The sequence below is a fragment of the Glycine max genome, chromosome 2, assembly GCF_000004515.6.
Source record: "Glycine max cultivar Williams 82 chromosome 2, Glycine_max_v4.0, whole genome shotgun sequence".
NCBI classification, from domain to species: domain Eukaryota; kingdom Viridiplantae; phylum Streptophyta; class Magnoliopsida; order Fabales; family Fabaceae; genus Glycine; species Glycine max.
Genome location: NC_016089.4, coordinates 23752913 through 23769730, shown reverse-complemented (window position 1 = coordinate 23769730; position 16818 = coordinate 23752913). Strand labels below are relative to the sequence as shown.

Sequence of the window (16818 nt, the reverse complement as noted above, 5' to 3'; positions counted from 1 at the left end):
CTCTAATTACGAGTTCATTCTTGCTTCTTCTTCTACTTTCATTTACGTTTCTGTTCATTTACGTTTCTGTTCATTTACGTTCTTGTTCATTTACGTTTCTGCTTCATGTTTCATTTGCGTTTTCTGTTTGAATCCATGGAAGGCTAGATTTTCTGGTGTTGTTTCCTTTTGAGGACGAAGCCCAACTCTCTTTGAGGTTTCGTTTGTAATGTGGTTTCCTGGCAGTTTTCCCTTCACCAGTTATCCCAATTTCGTGAATATTAATCAGTGCACGCTTCGTGTTCGATTAATTGCCTCTGAGCCTAACTTGCGTTCATGCTTAATGGATGAAGGGCTAACTGGTGTATGTGGTGCCTAATCACGTATTGAAAACCCTAAGTTGATTTTCGCTTAGTAAATTGAAATAGGGTTGGATTAAGTGGTTGACTGTTAGGGACGAATTCTCCATAACCCAGGATAAGAGAGTGGCTTCTGAATCAGAGGAAACAACCCGTTTTTAATATTAGTAGTTTCGTATTCCATTTTATTTGTTCTGCTCTTTAATTACCAAACAACCAAACCCCCCTCCCCCCCATCGTTACTGTTACTGCAAGCATATATATGAACATTTGGCTTGTCACTGCTCGTTGGGAAACGACCTAGGATCACTTCCTAGTTACTGCATTTTCATGTTTATTTGATTCGGGTACGGCCTCGATCAAATTTGGTGCCGTTGCCGGGGAGCAGTGTCCAAAGGTTCATAATAGCTAGCTAGTGCTGTGTGTTTAATCCTTTCGTGTTTTATGTTTAATTGTTACTATTGTGTTAGTATGTGTGTTAGTGTTGATTAGTGTCCTGGTATTTTGTTTAATGTGTGTTCTGTTTCAGTTTTACCATTAAGCGTTTCCCCTGTTTCAGTCTTGTGTGTTTTGCTGTGAAGATTGTGCTTGAAAACAGAGTAGTAGTAGAAATCAGCTTGCGGCAAAAATAGAGTAGTAGTAGAAATCAATTAGAGACGGATTTTAGCGACCACCCATGCTGAATTATTTGAGATTTTTTGTTTTAGTAGCTAGGGTTTTTATTTTTGGCTGAATTTTTTTGTGGTAACTTCTTTTAATCCATATTTTGTGGGAAAAATAGCTAGAGCCTTTAGTTTGGTCAGATTTGAAAGTTCCAAAAAACTAGCAAATTTTGTGTTTGTCAAAACTTCAAACGGCCATAACTTTTGCTCCGGTTATCAGAATCGCAATTATTATATATGCATTTGGGGTAGAAAAAAATTTCCTACGCCGTGGCAGCCCACCTGAGGTCTCCATCGTCCAAAAAAAGCGATTCTGTCAAAAGTTTTTTATTTTTCAAGTTTTATTCACTTATTTTTCTTAACTTACCATTTTTAGCTTTCATAGTTAGACTTTGAATTTTTGTCTGAAATTTTTTGTGCTATCTTCTCATCATTTTATAAGGTTGCTCACAAAATTTCAAGTCATTTGGATATCATTTGAGGGTAGCTGTAGTTCAAACCAACACCTTTATTTACATGACAAGGCAACTAGTTGTGTGCATGCTGAATGTAGTGTATGACTAGAGGCAATCCATCTGACTTACAACCCTTTGATCCTGACATAGATAGGACATTTCATAGATTAGTTAGGCATCATTTTATACCTTTTTATCATTCTGAGCATTCCATAACTGGTGAATCTGTGCATTATGTTATTGGTGATTTTGAACATCCTGATCTTGAGCATTATAATTTTGAGCATTCTGATTCTGAGCATTCTGATTTTGCACATTCTGAGAACATGGCACAACCTCCACCTCGTGAGAGGACTCTAAGGGAAATGGCTGCACCTGATTTCACCTATGAAAGCTTGTGCATCCAATACCCTGATGAGGATGTCCCATATGTTCTTAAAACTGGACTGATTCATTTGCTTCCAAAATTTCATGGCCTTGCAGGTGAAGACCCGCACAAACATTTGAAAGAATTTCACATTGTCTGCTCCACCATGAAACCCCTAGATGTCCAAGAGGATCACATATTTCTGAAGGCTTTTCCTCATTCATTAGAGGGAGTGGCAAAGGACTGGCTGTATTACCTTGCTCCAAGGTCCATCACGAGCTGGGATGACCTTAAGAGAGTATTCTTAGAAAAAATTTCCCTGCTTCCAGGACCACAGCCATCAGGAAGGATATCTCAGGTATTAGACAACTCAGTGGAGAGAGCCTGTATGAGTACTGGGAGAGATTTAAGAAACTATGTGCCAGTTGCCCCCACCATCAGATTTCAGAACAACTTCTTCTCCAATATTTTTATGAAGGACTCAGTAATATGGAGAGAAGTATAATAGATGCTGCCAGTGGTGGAGCCCTTGGAGACATGACTCCTGCTGAAGCCAAAAATTTAATTGAGAAGATGGCCTTCAACTCCCAGCAGTTTAGCGCCAGAAATGATGCCATAGTCATTAGAGGAGTGCATGAGGTAGCTACAAACCCATCTGCATCATCTGAAACTAAGAAGCTTGAAGGCAAACTGGATGCGTTGGTCAACTTGGTAACCCAGCTGGCCTTGAATCAGAAATCTGTACCTGTCGCAAGGGTTTGTGGTTTGTGCTCCTCTGCTGACCACCATACAGACCTTTGCCCTTCCATGCAGCAACCTGGAGCAATTGAGCAGCCTGAAGCTTATGTTGCAAATATTTACAATAGACCTCCTCAACCTCAGCAGCAAAATCAACCACAGCAGAACAATTATGACCTTTCCAGCAACAGATACAACCCTGGATGGAGGAATCACCCTAACCTCAGATGGTCCAGCCCTCAGCAACAACAACAACAGCAGCCTGCTCCTTCCTTCCAAAATGCTGCTGGCCCAAGCAGACCATACATTCCTCCACCAATCCAACAACAACAACAACCCCAGAAACAGCCAACAGTTGAGGCCCCTCCACAACCTTCCCTCGAAGAACTTGTGAGGCAAATGACTATGCAGAACATGCAGTTTCAGCAAGAGACCAGAGCCTCCATTCAGAGCTTAACCAATCAGATGGGACAATTAGCTACTCAATTGAATCAACAACAGTCCCAGAATTCTGACAAGCTGCCTTCTCAAGCTGTCCAAAATCCCAAAAATGTCAGTGCCATTTCATTGAGGTCGGGAAAGCAGTGTCAAGGACCTCAACCCGTAGCACCTTCCTCATCTGCAAATGAACCTGCCAAACTTCACTCTATTCCAGAAAAAGGTGATGACAAAAATTTACCTAACAATTTCTATGCAGGTGAATCTTCTTCCACAGGTAATTCTGATTTGCAGAAGCAGCACATTCCCCCTCTTCCATTCCCTCCAAGAGCAGTTTCCAATAAAAAAATGGAAGAGGCAGAGAAAGAGATCTTGGAAACGTTTAGAAAAGTAAAGGTAAACATACCTCTGTTGGATGCAATAAAGCAAATTCCAAGATATGCCAAATTCTTGAAGGAGCTGTGCACTAATAAGCGGAAACTTAAAGGAAGTGAACGAATTAGCATGGGCAGAAATGTCTCCGCATTGATTGGTAAATCTGTTCCTCAAATTCCTCAAAAATGCAAACATCTAGGTACATTCAGCATACCTTGTATTATAGGGAATAGTAAGTTTGACAATGCCATGCTAGATTTAGGAGCCTCTGTTAGTGTTATGCCTCTGTCGATTTTTAATTCTGTATCTCTAGGTCCCTTGCAGTCAACTGATGTGGTAATTCATTTAGCTAATAGAAGTGTTGCCTATCCTGTTGGTTTCATAGAAGATGTCTTAGTTAGAGTTGGTGAACTGATTTTCCCTGTTGATTTTTATATCTTGAATATGGAAGATGGATTTTCTAAAGGATCAGTTCCCATCATTCTAGGCAGACCGTTTATGAAAACTGCTAGAACTAAGATAGATGTTTATGCAGGCACACTGTCCATGGAGTTTGGTGATATAACTGTTCATTTTAATATTCTGGATGCTATGAAATACCCATCTGAAGATCTTTCTGTATTTCGTGCTGAAATAATTGACCATGTTGTTGATGAATACATGACTGATCTTTATTCTAATCTACATGCCTCTCACTCTTCATGCATTGAGTCTGAAATTGTACTTGATCATATGTCTGAATTTGATGCTGAGAGTGAATCTGAGAGTGATATTGATTGCATGCCTGGTGGTGGTGTTTTACCTCTTGAGATTGATTTTATAGAGTCAGATAGGACTAACCATGTTTCAGGAAGTACACATACCTCTGACTTTCTTTATGAGGTAAAGGCTGAGAAACCATCTCCTTCTACCACTGTCCAGCCGACCACACCAGAATTGAAGCCTCTGCCATCAAATTTAAAATACGCTTACTTGGATGATAGCAAGAGTTTTCCAGTGATTATATCTGCCTCCCTTGCTGATGAGCAAGAGGAGAAGTTGTTGTCAGTTCTCAAGAAGCATAAGAAGGCTATAGGCTGGACCCTGGCGGACATTCCTGGTATTAGCCCATCCACATGTATGCATCGAATAAATTTAGAGGATGGAGCTAAACCAGTAAGACAGCCACAGAGAAGACTCAACCCGGTGATTCTTGATGTAGTGAAGAAGGAGATAACCAAGCTTTTGCAAGCTGGAATCATTTATCCTATCTCCGACAGCCAATGGGTGAGTCCCGTCCAGGTAGTCCCGAAAAAGACTAGCCTCACAGTGATCAGAAATGAGAAGGATGAGCTGATTCCTACTCGGGTGCAGAACAGTTGGAGAGTCTGCATTGACTATAGGAGGCTGAACCAGGTTACCAAAAAGGACCATTTTCCCCTGCCATTCATTGACCAGATGCTTGAACGCCTGGCAGGTAAATCCCACTACTGTTTCCTTGATGGTTTTTCTGGTTATATGCAAATTACTATTGCTCCTGAGGATCAGGAAAAGACCACATTCACCTGCCCCTTCGGCACTTTTGCTTATAGGAGGATGCCTTTCGGTCTGTGCAATGCCCCTGGTACCTTCCAGCGGTGCATGATTAGTATTTTCAGTGATTTTTTAGAAAATTGCATAGAGGTGTTTATGGATGATTTCACTGCATATGGATCCTCTTTTGATGGTTGTTTGAATAGTTTGGAAAAAGTTTTGAATAGATGCATTGAAACTAACCTTGTTCTAAATTTTGAAAAATGTCATTTTATGGTTGAGCAAGGTATAGTTTTAGGCCACATTATTTCCAATAAGGGCATTGAAGTAGATCCTGCAAAAATTTCTGTTATTTCACAATTGCCTTACCCCTCTTGTGTGCGAGAGGTGCGATCTTTTCTTGGTCATGCAGGATTCTACAGGCGCTTTATAAGGGATTTTAGCAAAGTAGCCCTTCCACTGTCCAACTTGTTGCAAAAGGAGGTGGAGTTTGACTTTAATGACAGATGCAAAGAGGCTTTTGATTGCCTCAAAAGAGCGTTGACTACCACCCCCATCATCCAGGCACCCGATTGGACAGCCCCTTTTGAGCTTATATGTGATGCATCAAATTATGCATTGGGGGCTGTCCTTGCTCAGAAAATTGATAAATTGCCCAGGGTGATATATTATGCTTCTAGGACTTTAGATGCTGCCCAAGCAAATTATACTACTACTGAGAAAGAGCTTCTAGCCATAGTTTTTGCTCTTGAAAAATTTCGATCTTATTTGCTTGGTACTCGCATTATTGTTTATACTGACCATGCAGCTCTAAAGTACTTGTTGAAGAAGGCTGATTCTAAGCCTAGGTTGATCCGATGGATGCTCTGGCTCTAAGAGTTTGACTTGGAGATCCGTGATAGGAGCGGAGCACAAAATCTAGTTGCTGATCATTTGAGTCGGATCGAACGTGTCTCTGATGCAGATTCACCTATTCGGGATGATTTCCCGGATGATCATTTGTATATATTGTATAGTATTTCTGACTCTCTTTCTACTCCCTGGTTTGCTAACATTGTCAATTATTTAGTTGCCTCTGTTTTTCCTCCCTTAGCATCTAAGGCCCAAAAAGATAAGATTAAAAGTGATGCTAAGCATTTTATTTGGGATGACCCCTACTTGTGGAAATTGTGCAGTGATCAGGTCATTAGACGGTGCATTCCAGATCATGAGACTGACTCGGTCCTGCAGTTCTGTCATTCTTCCGCACCGAGAGGTCATCTGGGTGTTCAAAGGACAGCTCGCAAAGTGCTTGATTGTGGTTTTTATTGGCCCACCATCTTTAAAGATGCATGGAAGATCTGCAGCACTTGTGAGCAGTGTCAGAGAGCAGGAAATACACTTACATGGCGACAACAAATGCCTCAGCAACCTATGCTATTCTGTGAGGTGTTTGATGTCTGGGGTATAGATTTCATGGGTCCTTTTCCTGTCTCTTTTGGTTATGTTTATATTCTCCTTGCAGTTGATTATGTTTCAAAATGGGTGGAAGCCAAGCCCACTAGAACTAATGATGCTAAAGTTGTCGCAGACTTTGTCAGGTCTAATCTGTTTTGCAGGTTTGGAGTACCTAAAGCAATTGTTAGTGATCAAGGAACCCATTTTTGCAACAGGACAATGCATGCCCTGCTTAAAAAGTACGGGGTGGTACACAGGGTATCCACACCATACCACCCCCAGACTAATGGACAGGCAGAAATTTTTAACAGGGAAATCAAGAGAATTCTAGAGAAGATTGTGCAGCCAAGCAGGAAAGATTGGAGTACCAGGCTTGATGATGCTCTCTGGGCACATCGGACTGCCTACAAAGCACCCATAGGAATGTCTCCTTATCGGGTTGTCTTTGGAAAGGCATGTCATCTTCCAGTGGAAATTGAGCACAAAGCATACTGGGTAGTGAAGACTTGCAACTTCTCTATGGATCAAGCTGGCGAGGAAAGGAAGTTGCAACTGAGTGAGTTAGATGAAATCCGCCTAGAAGCCTACGAGAATGCCAAGTTTTACAAAGAAAAGACCAAGAAGTTCCATGATAGCATGATAGTTAAAAAAGACTTCGTGGTTGGGCAAAAAGTGTTATTGTATAATTCTAGACTTGGACTCATGAGTGGTAAGTTGAGGTCTAAGTGGATTGGTCCTTTTGTTGTTACTAATGTTTTTCCTTATGGTACAGTTGAGATCAAAAGCGACTCCACAAACAAGAGCTTCAAGGTCAATGGACATCGACTTAAGCCATTCCTCACGAACCCTTCTTTAGTGGACGTAGTGGTGGAAGAGACTTCCTTACTCCACCCTACTCTTCCTCCACCATGACTTAGGGAGTTTTTCTTTTCCTATCTCCTTCTTTGCTTTTATTACACTTGTCCGATTCTCTTTGATGATTTAATTGTTTTTAATCTTTTAATTGTGCTACATTGAGGACAATGTGTTGTTTAAGTATGGGGGGGAGTGTTCTTTGGTTTTGCTAGTTTTGTTGGTTTTGTTAATTTGTTAGTTGTGTTAATTTGTTAATGTTGTTAGTTTCGTCGAATTTTCAGTTTAATATTTTGGGTCAATTTCATGTGCACGTACGACTTTGCATGTTTTTCTTTGAATTATAGGATATGTTCAAGAAATGGGTAATTGTTTTGAAAATAAAAGTTCTTGACATTTTGTGACTTGAAATCCTTGATTCTTCTCTACATGTCATGATAGTTTTGAAAGCTCAATTTGAAAGTGATGATTTTACCTTTGTGAGAATTTGAGCCATCCATCATTATAATCATTTGGTGTGTTTTGCCCCATTGATTGCTTGCACAATAGCCTTGGCTTGATTCTTGTTGATGCGTCCTAATTCACATGCATATTTGGAAATGATTAAGGCAATTTTGTTCTTATAAGCTTCTAGCCAAATGGACTTACCTTGAATTAATTCCTTTGATAGCCCTTTTGAGCCTTGTTTTCCTTTCCTTGTTTTGAAGCTCACTACAAGCCTTAAGTGAAAAACCATGATATTACCATATCCTTAAGGAATTTTGGAGCTTTGGAATTGTTTTGGGAATAAGTGTGGGGGGTTTTTGTTTCATTGGACAACTTGTTTTGTTGGCTATGCTTCATGATGTATTTTGGGCCATACTTGATGTACATTGTATATTGGTTAAATGTTGGACATGCTGAATGAAATGTTGTTTCTCAAAGGCTAAAGAGTAAAAAAAAAAAAAAAAAAAATCGAAAAAAAAAAATTCGAAAAAAAAAAAAGAAAAGCAATAAAGTTGAGTGAATAAGATCTTAAATGGCACAAGAATGATGAAACTCTTGGTTCTACTCTTCATGTTTAATTTTTATCTTTACTTCTTTTTATTTTTTTTAATATGCACTTATCCCCCTTTGCTCCTCTATTCCTTTGGGATTTAGCCACTTATTCCATATTTCTCCATACCTTGTCCTTGGCCCCATTACAACCTTAAAAGACCTTTTGATCCTCATGTGCTTGTGTTTATGGGTTGATTGTCAATTTTAGAATCTTGCCAAGTTTATGTGGTGTTTGCTTTCATGGGTGCTTTGAGGGTAAATAGTAGCCTAGACACTTGAGAGATAGAGTGTATATCTTGTGAGGCTTTATCACTTTTCATTCTTGAGCTGATTAACTATTTTGCCATGATTGGGTTGCTTGGATGATTTTCATGAATGTCTTGACTTTTTGGATCTCCTTATGTTAGATGTTACCCATTCCTTTCATTCCTTGATGTTCATTGAGAAATATGTGAATGTTTTTGTTTGTCTCCCTTTCATATCCTTGGATTTTGTTCTTTGTTTCATTTTGCCCAGGAGTGCAAAATGCTAAGTATGGGGGGTTTTGATGTGCCATCATTTTCTTCTACTTTCTAAACCCTTTTTGCACCATTTTAATTATTGATTGGTCTTAATTGTCAATTAATTAGGCAGTTTTATTATTTGGGCTCATTTAGCTAATTTGATGTTTTTAATCTAATTTCAGGAATTAATGAAACATTGGGCTTAATCCGGATTTTGGTTGTGGACTTGAAGAGGGCAAATAAAGCAGCGCTTACCTTAGTTAATTTCTAATTAGGAAATTTCGCAATTTTATTTTATGTTGTTCAGTGTTTATTTTCGTTTTGGGCCAGAGTATTGTAATAGGGCCCAGTGACTCTGAGTGACTCTTTTTAAATAGCTGCCTTGGGATTCGTGCAGGGCATTCTATTCTGTTATGCTATTCATTATTCAGAGCTTTGTTTTAGGGTTTTTGTTTTTCTGTTTTGACGTTTCTGAGTTCGTAATGCAATTTTACGTTTTCTGCCTCTAATTACGAGTTCATTCTTGCTTCTTCTTCTACTTTCATTTACGTTTCTGTTCATTTACGTTTCTGTTCATTTACGTTCTTGTTCATTTACGTTTCTGCTTCATGTTTCATTTGCGTTTTCTGTTTGAATCCATGGAAGGCTAGATTTTCTGGTGTTGTTTCCTTTTGAGGACGAAGCCCAACTCTCTTTGAGGTTTCGTTTGTAATGTGGTTTCCTGGCAGTTTTCCCTTCACCATTTATCCCAATTTCGTGAATATTAATCAATGCACGCTTCGTGTTCGATTAATTGTCTCGGAGCCTAACTTGCGTTCATGCTTAATGGACGAAGGGCTAACTGGTGTATGTGGTGCCTAATCACGTATTGAAAACCCTAAGTTGATTTTCGCTTAGTAAATTGAAATAGGGTTGGATTAAGTGGTTGACTGTTAGGGACGAATTCTCCATAACCCAGGATAAGAGAGGGGCTTCTGAATCAGAGGAAACAACCCGTTTTTAATATTAGTAGTTTCGTATTCCATTTTATTTGTTTTGCTTTTTAATTACCAAACAACCAAACCCCCCCCCCCCCCATCGTTACTGTTACTGCAAGCATATTATGAACATTTGGCTTGTCACTGCTCGTTGGGAAATGACCTAGGATCACTTCCTAGTTACTGCATTTTCATGTTTATTTGATTCGGGTACGGCCTCGATCAACTACACGCCCTCACCTTGAGAGGACTACACGTCCTCGCCAACAGAGGGCTGCAAGCCCTCACCATGAGAGGACTACACGTCCTTGCCATCAGAGGGCTGCATGCCCTCACCTCCAAAGGACTACACATCCTCGCCTTGAAAGGGCTGCGCGCCCTCACCTTTAGAGGGCTACGTGTCCTCATTTTCAGTGTGCTCCACATCCACACCTTAAGAGAATTTAAGGTCCTCTGCCCTTATATGCTTAACCGAGACTTGCACTCCCGGTTAAGGGGCCAGTAGTTTCCTTTTAACGATTCTTGGGCCACCCCCTGATATTGGAGGAGGGCCAACTGTGCGAGCACAACTAGAGAGGGAGGCTATTACACTACTACTATGCATACCGGGGTAAGATTTCACCCGTGCCGTTGCAAAGAGACGAGTGCGGATCATGCGCACCAACATGACCACTCTTACATAGATATAGATGACATTGCTACTTAGCAATATTCTGCCCAGCGACCGCAATGCCAATCTCCCCCTGCAAAAGTATCAGTTGGTCTGTGTCGTCCCGACATGGGTAAGTATGCATATGGTTCAACTGATTTCTGATACCATCTATTGTTTGCAGGGATCGCACCCACAAGACACCCAGTGGACCCGAAGAAGTCCAACAGGGCCCTGGGGTTTCCAGCTCTGGTTACGGGCCTCTATCAGTCCTACAGGGTGCCCGTACCCCCCCGGCAAGGTCACGTCATCATAGGTAAGTATGCACATCGCTCAACTGATTTCTGATTTCATCTATTGTTTGCAGGGATCGCGACTGCAAGACACCTAGTGGACCCGAAGAAGTCCAACAGGGTCTTGGAGTTGTCAAGCTCTAATTACGGGTCTCTGTCAGTTCTACAGAGTACCTGTCACCTCCAGCAAGGGCATCAGGCCCCCTACTAATCGAGCTTTCATCAAGAAGTACTGCGCCCCAGACAGGCGCAGGGCGAAACACCACAGCAGCATTGGGATGGCCGGCAGCGGGAAACAGACGCACCGCCATCACCTCTAGAGTTCACCTCTGCTCATCCACAAAAAGGTTTGAGTATTGCCTACACAACATGGCCGACCAATAGGCGACCAAGTCCAAAGCCAAATGTAAGCAAAGTACTAGGTCAGTGACCGACAAGTCATAAGGCGTCCAGCTAAAGACGTTAAAGAAGCGCTACTAGGAGGCAACCTAGTACCTTTTGAATCTATGCTTGTTATTTGATCACTTTTTATAGTAGGACGCACCTAGTTGCTCATGATACTGGGGATTTAAATAAAACAAGCGCAAGCTCGGAAGGTAGTCATACCTCACAAAATATATATATGTATGTTTAGGTAGTGAAAATACCTTAGATATGCATGTATGTAAACAAAAAAAATACTTCACAAAATATATATATGTATGTTTAGGTAGAGAGATACCTTAGATGTGCGTGTATGTAAACAAAAAAAATACTTCACAAAATATATATTTGTATGTTTAGGTAGAGAGATACCTTAGATGTGCGTGTATGTAGCAAAAAAATACCTCACAAAACATATATATGTATGTTTAGGTGGCAAGATACCTAGGATATGCATGTATATAGCAAAAATACCTCACAAAAATATGCACATGTTTAGGTAGCAAAATACCTCATGAAAAAAAAGAAGAAAAAAAAAACAAACAAGAAAAAGAAATAAACAAATGATAATGATTAAAAAAAAAGAAGGAGAAAAAAGAAAAATAAGTTGTCAAGCTGAAAAACCAACATGCTTTTGAAAAGAGATGACTTCCAACTTTTCTTTGGAAAAATTCACTGATCATAACTAGTTTTTGAAAAATGTGTATACACCTGAAGGGTGAATGCTGTGAAGATTTTCCCAGACGCCCAAAATGGACTCGGATGAATGCACAAATTGATAAAAGAACATATTTTGGAAACGTTGGGTTGACTAAAATAGAGGAAATGAATCCTGAGCCCTAGCATCACATGACCATAAAAATTTGACACTTGAGTGTCCGCATAGGTGCATGCATAACCAGTTTTGCATAAAATTTCCAAATCATCATTTTTGCATTTGTGTCATGGAAATAATGTGGGGCATCCCTTTTTATCCTTGAACCAAACCAAACCCTGACATGTATCATGTCTAGCCATTCTACAAGCCTTGAGCCAAAATCCTGACTCACCATAAACCTTACCCTCGGAAGCAAAAAAAAGAAGGAAAGGAAATTTCCAATCAAAGAGAAAGCATAAAAGGAAGGAAAGGAAATTCCCAATCAAAGAGAAAGCAAAAAAGGAAGGAAAGGAAATTCCCAATCAAGGAGTGGGAGAAAGAGAAAAAAGAAAAGAAAGGAAATTCCCAATCAAAGAGTGGGAGAAAGAAAAAAGAAAAGAAAGAAAATTCCCAACCAAAGAATGGGAGAAAGTAAAAAAGAAGGAAGCTCCTGGTCAAAGAAACCAGAAGAAATGTGCAGAGAGGTCTTTAGACCGGACAATATCTGAACAATACAGAATTGTCACTAAATAAACAAAAACAGAAAAGGAAAAAGCCAGAAAAATCAAAAGCCAAAAACACACAAAAGCCGAAAAAAAAACCACCAAAAGAACCCATTCCCAAGGGAAGTCCTATTGATCCATGATCACGCATGTAATTTTTGATTTGATAGGAAATAATTTGCAAAGTCAAGTCATGACATATCTATGGTTCAGAGTTAGGATGAAACACTTACCTATGCGAGGTTGATACACTTTGAGTGGATTTCTTCTATTTTTGTCGAACCCAGTGTTTCCTCTAAATGGTCATTTAGAAACAAAATGCTAACATCCAAAATCTCAGATAAGGTTATGGGGGGATTTCATCAGCAGACTCTCCTTCCCCGGTAAACGCATTGTTTTTCACTCAAAAAAGCGTATGCTGCTCTAATCAGTTGGAATATTTATCTCTTTACTAAAGCATGTTTGCATTTTAGCGAAGAAAACACCGAGACTTTTTCAAGTCTCACAAGTTGTTTAGAACTACGTAGGTCTGAGTTCGTCATTGGAGGATACGTAGGAGCAAGAGCCTTGCTTTTGTCGGCCGCCCCACAAGCTCTGTCATACTGACCCTGAGGTCATATGACACGCGGAGACAAAATTTGGTCATTCCACACCCCTTTGCCATTCAGACACAGTCGTGTCCGATGGCACGCAGAGACAAAATTTGGTCATTCTGCACCCTTGTGTCATCCAGAGGCGGCGGGCCCGATGATACGCGGAGATACCTTACGGTTATCCGCACCCTTTTGTCATCCAGAGGCGGTGGGCCCGATGACAAACAGAGACAAAATTTGGTCATTCTGCACCCTTGTGTCATCCAGAGGCGGCGGGCCCGATGATACGCGGAGATACCTTACGGTTATCCGCACCCTTTTGTCATCCAGAGGCAGCGGGCCCGATGACAAGCAGAGACAAAATTTGGTCATTCTGCACCCTTGTGTCATCCAGAGGCGGCGGGCTCGATGATACGCGGAGATACCTTACGGTTATCCGCACCCTTTTGTCATCCAGAGGCGGCGGGCCCGATGACAAGCAGAGACAAAATTTGGTCATTCTGCACCCTTGTGTCATCCAGAGGCGGCGGACCCGATGATATGCGGAGATACCTTACGGTTATCCGCACCCTTTTGTCATCCAGAGGCGGCGGGCCCGATGATACGCGGAGATACCTTACGGTTATCCGCACCCTTGTGTCACCCAGAGGCGGCGGGCCCGATGATATGCGGAAATACCCGAGTGGTTATCCGTATAAACATTCTTTTGCTATCTGTAAGACAGAACGCTTGATAGCATGCAGAGACTGACATAGTCTTCTGCACCTTTTGTTCTTCCGGGAACGACAAGTCATTTACATGCGGAAATTTTATGGTCACCCGCGACTCTCGTCAATCGAGAGGAGCGAAATTAGTGTCATACACTAATTTTTGTCCGGGGACCTTTGCTTGATGACATGCGACCTTTCTTTGGTCCTTGTGAGGTGCTTGGCACCCATCATTAGGAAATTTGTGAAATTCCGGGAATGACAAGTCATTTACATGCGGAAATTTTATGGTCACCCGCGACTCTCGTCAATCGAGAGGAGCGAAATTAGTGTCATACACTAATTTTCGTCCGGGGACCTTTGCTTGATGACATGCGACCTTTCTTTGGTCCCTGTGGGGTGCTTGGCACCCATCATTAGGCAATTTGGGAAATTCCGGGAACAACAAGTCATTTGCATGTGGAGATTTTATGGTCACCCGCGACTCTCGTCAAATCGAGAGGAACGAAATTAGTGTCTTATCTTTACTTTCCTTTTATCTCCAATAAAAGACAAGTAAAGAGGGGCAACTGTCATACCCTAATTTCGTCCGGGGACCTTTGCTTGATGACATGCGACCTTTCTTTGGTCCTTGTGAGGTGCTTGGCACCCATCATTAGGCAATTTGTGAAATTCCAGGACATGCCGAAAAACCAAAAAAATATTGATGCACAATCCGTAAGTTTCCGTGACACACCGGAAATCAAATGGAAGCATCGTTGCATAATTAAGTGACGTTCCGTAACATTCCGTAAGTCAAAAAGGGGATGATTATGTAATCCGCAAGGTTCCGTAACATTACGGAAAGAAAACAAGTATCGTTACGAAATTCGTAAGTTTCCGTAACTTTACGAAAAAAAGAATCACCAAAAAAAGCAGAGGGGGGTGTACTTAGTAAAAATAGGGGTGCAAATAGCACCCAGGCCCACTTGGGCCCTCCAGAATATTCCTCCAGAAGGCTGTTGCTTCTGGAGGAAGCAACCTGGCTCGCCTGGGCGAGCTGGGCGGCAACCACCTCCCCTATTTTGCTATAAATAGGGGAGGAAGTGAAGAAGAAAAGGGTTCAGCCCCTTAGGCACTTCTCTCTCTTTCGAATTTGCTTGGAAAAATTGTTTCCGTGAAGAAAATCTAAGCCGAGGGGCTTCCGAAACGTTTCCGTAACGTTTTCCGTGAAGAATTTCGCAAAGGTTTCGACCGTTCTTCGACGTTCTTCATTCGTTCTTCATCGTTCTTCGATCTTCAACGGGTAAGTACCTCGAACCAAGCTTTTCGATTCATTCTATGCACCCATGGTGGTCCACATTGTGTTTTGTGTATTTCTATTCTTGTTTCATTTGCTTTTCTATACCCCCTCTTGACGTGCTTAAGCCATTTAACTTAAGTCATTTCTCGCTTAACTTAAAAATAAAATAAATTTCCACCGAACGTTTGAATGGTATTATCCGTTAACTTCGGTTAAAATGAATTCCGACCGTTCGGTCGTGCCGTAACCACGTTGGAAATCAAAAAGAGGTAAAAAATAATATAATAATCAAAAAAACATCTTTTAGCAAAATCAAGCGGAAAATCAATCGGACGTTTTCTCTTTGGGATTTCTCATTCTTAATCGAATTGATTAATAACAAAAGTGAAACTAAGGCTAAAATCAACTCGCCTAGTCAAGCTCGTCCATAAAAAATAGGCTTTTGAAGTTTGTCATTTCAATTTCTCACTAAGTAAAATAGATCATTTTTAAGGTCCAACGCCTTAAAATGATCACCTCTTAAAGTAAAAAAGAATCACTTGATAAGAAAGAACTACGTAGGCCTGATTTCCTCATCGCAAATTGAGGAATACGTAGGAGCAAAGGGAAACACCCTTGTCGACCACAAAAAGAGAAAAATATAAAAAGGGTATAAAGGATATAAGGACATAAAAGGGAACGTAAAAATCAAAGTCATGTTTGCACATTCGATTAAAGGCTGCCGTCCCTTGGGACGGACGTGTGGGGTGCTAATACCTTCCCCGTGCGTAAATACAACTCCCGAACCTTTCACTTAAAAGTTCGTAGATAGCGTCTTTTCCGGTTTTTCCGACGTTTTCCTCAAATAAACGTTGGTGGCGACTCCGCACGTATTCCTTTCGTGGAACACGCATCCCGCGAGTCACGCGTCGCCCTCCCGCCGAAGGGTAGGTTGCGACAAGAACAACGCACTAACACAACACGAACATACTAAACAAAAGAATTAAACGTAAAACAACTAAACACAAAGCACGAATCACTAGCTATTATGAACTTTTGGACCATTGCTCCCCGGCAACGGCGACCAATTTGGTCGAGGCCGTACCCGAATCAAATGAATATTAAAATGCAGTAACTAGGAAGTGATCCTAGGTCATTTCCCAACGAGCAAGGACTGACCAAATGTTGATAATATGCTTCGTTATAACAGTAACAATTGGGAGGGGTGTTTTGTTTGTGAATTTAAGAACAAGCAGATTGTAATACGAAATTAATAGTATTAAAAACGTGTTGTTCCCTCTTATTCAAAATCCATTCTCTTATCCTAGGTTATGAGGATTTCACCCCTAGCAATTAACCACTTAATCCAACCCTAATTTAATTTACTAAGCGAAAATCAATTTAGGGTTGTCAATATGTGATTAAGCAACACATACACCAATTAAACCCTTGTTCACTAAGCACGAACATGATTAACAGAATGCATGTGGGTTAATTGGTGAAGGGAAAACCGATAGGAGAGCAACATTAAAAACAGAACCTCAAAGAGAGTTACGCTTCATCCTCAGAGGGAAACAACACTAGAAATTTAGCCTTCCATAAGTTCAACAAAAGCTGAAAACGTAAATGAAACTAGAAGCAGAAACGTAATGAAGCTAAAGGCAGAAAACAAAAATGAAACTAAAGGCCGAAAAAGGAACATAAACAAAATTGTAATTAGAAGTAGAAAAATGGAAAAATGCATTCACGTCAACAGTAATACCAAGCTCCAAACGTAAAACCCTAAAACTCCTTAATGATAGAATAACATAATAGCCTCCACGAATCCCAAGGCTGCTATT

At 40.8% G+C, this 16818-nt stretch overlaps 1 non-coding gene across 1 annotated transcript; it reads right to left on the bottom strand.

The window, feature by feature from the left end:
- Positions 1–2158: 2158 nt before the first annotated feature.
- Positions 2159–2265, bottom strand: LOC113001042 (small nucleolar RNA R71). The gene has a single exon (XR_003266376.1). It is a non-coding gene; the product is annotated as a small nucleolar RNA R71 (small nucleolar RNA).
- Between the last annotated feature and the right edge of the window lie 14553 nt (positions 2266–16818).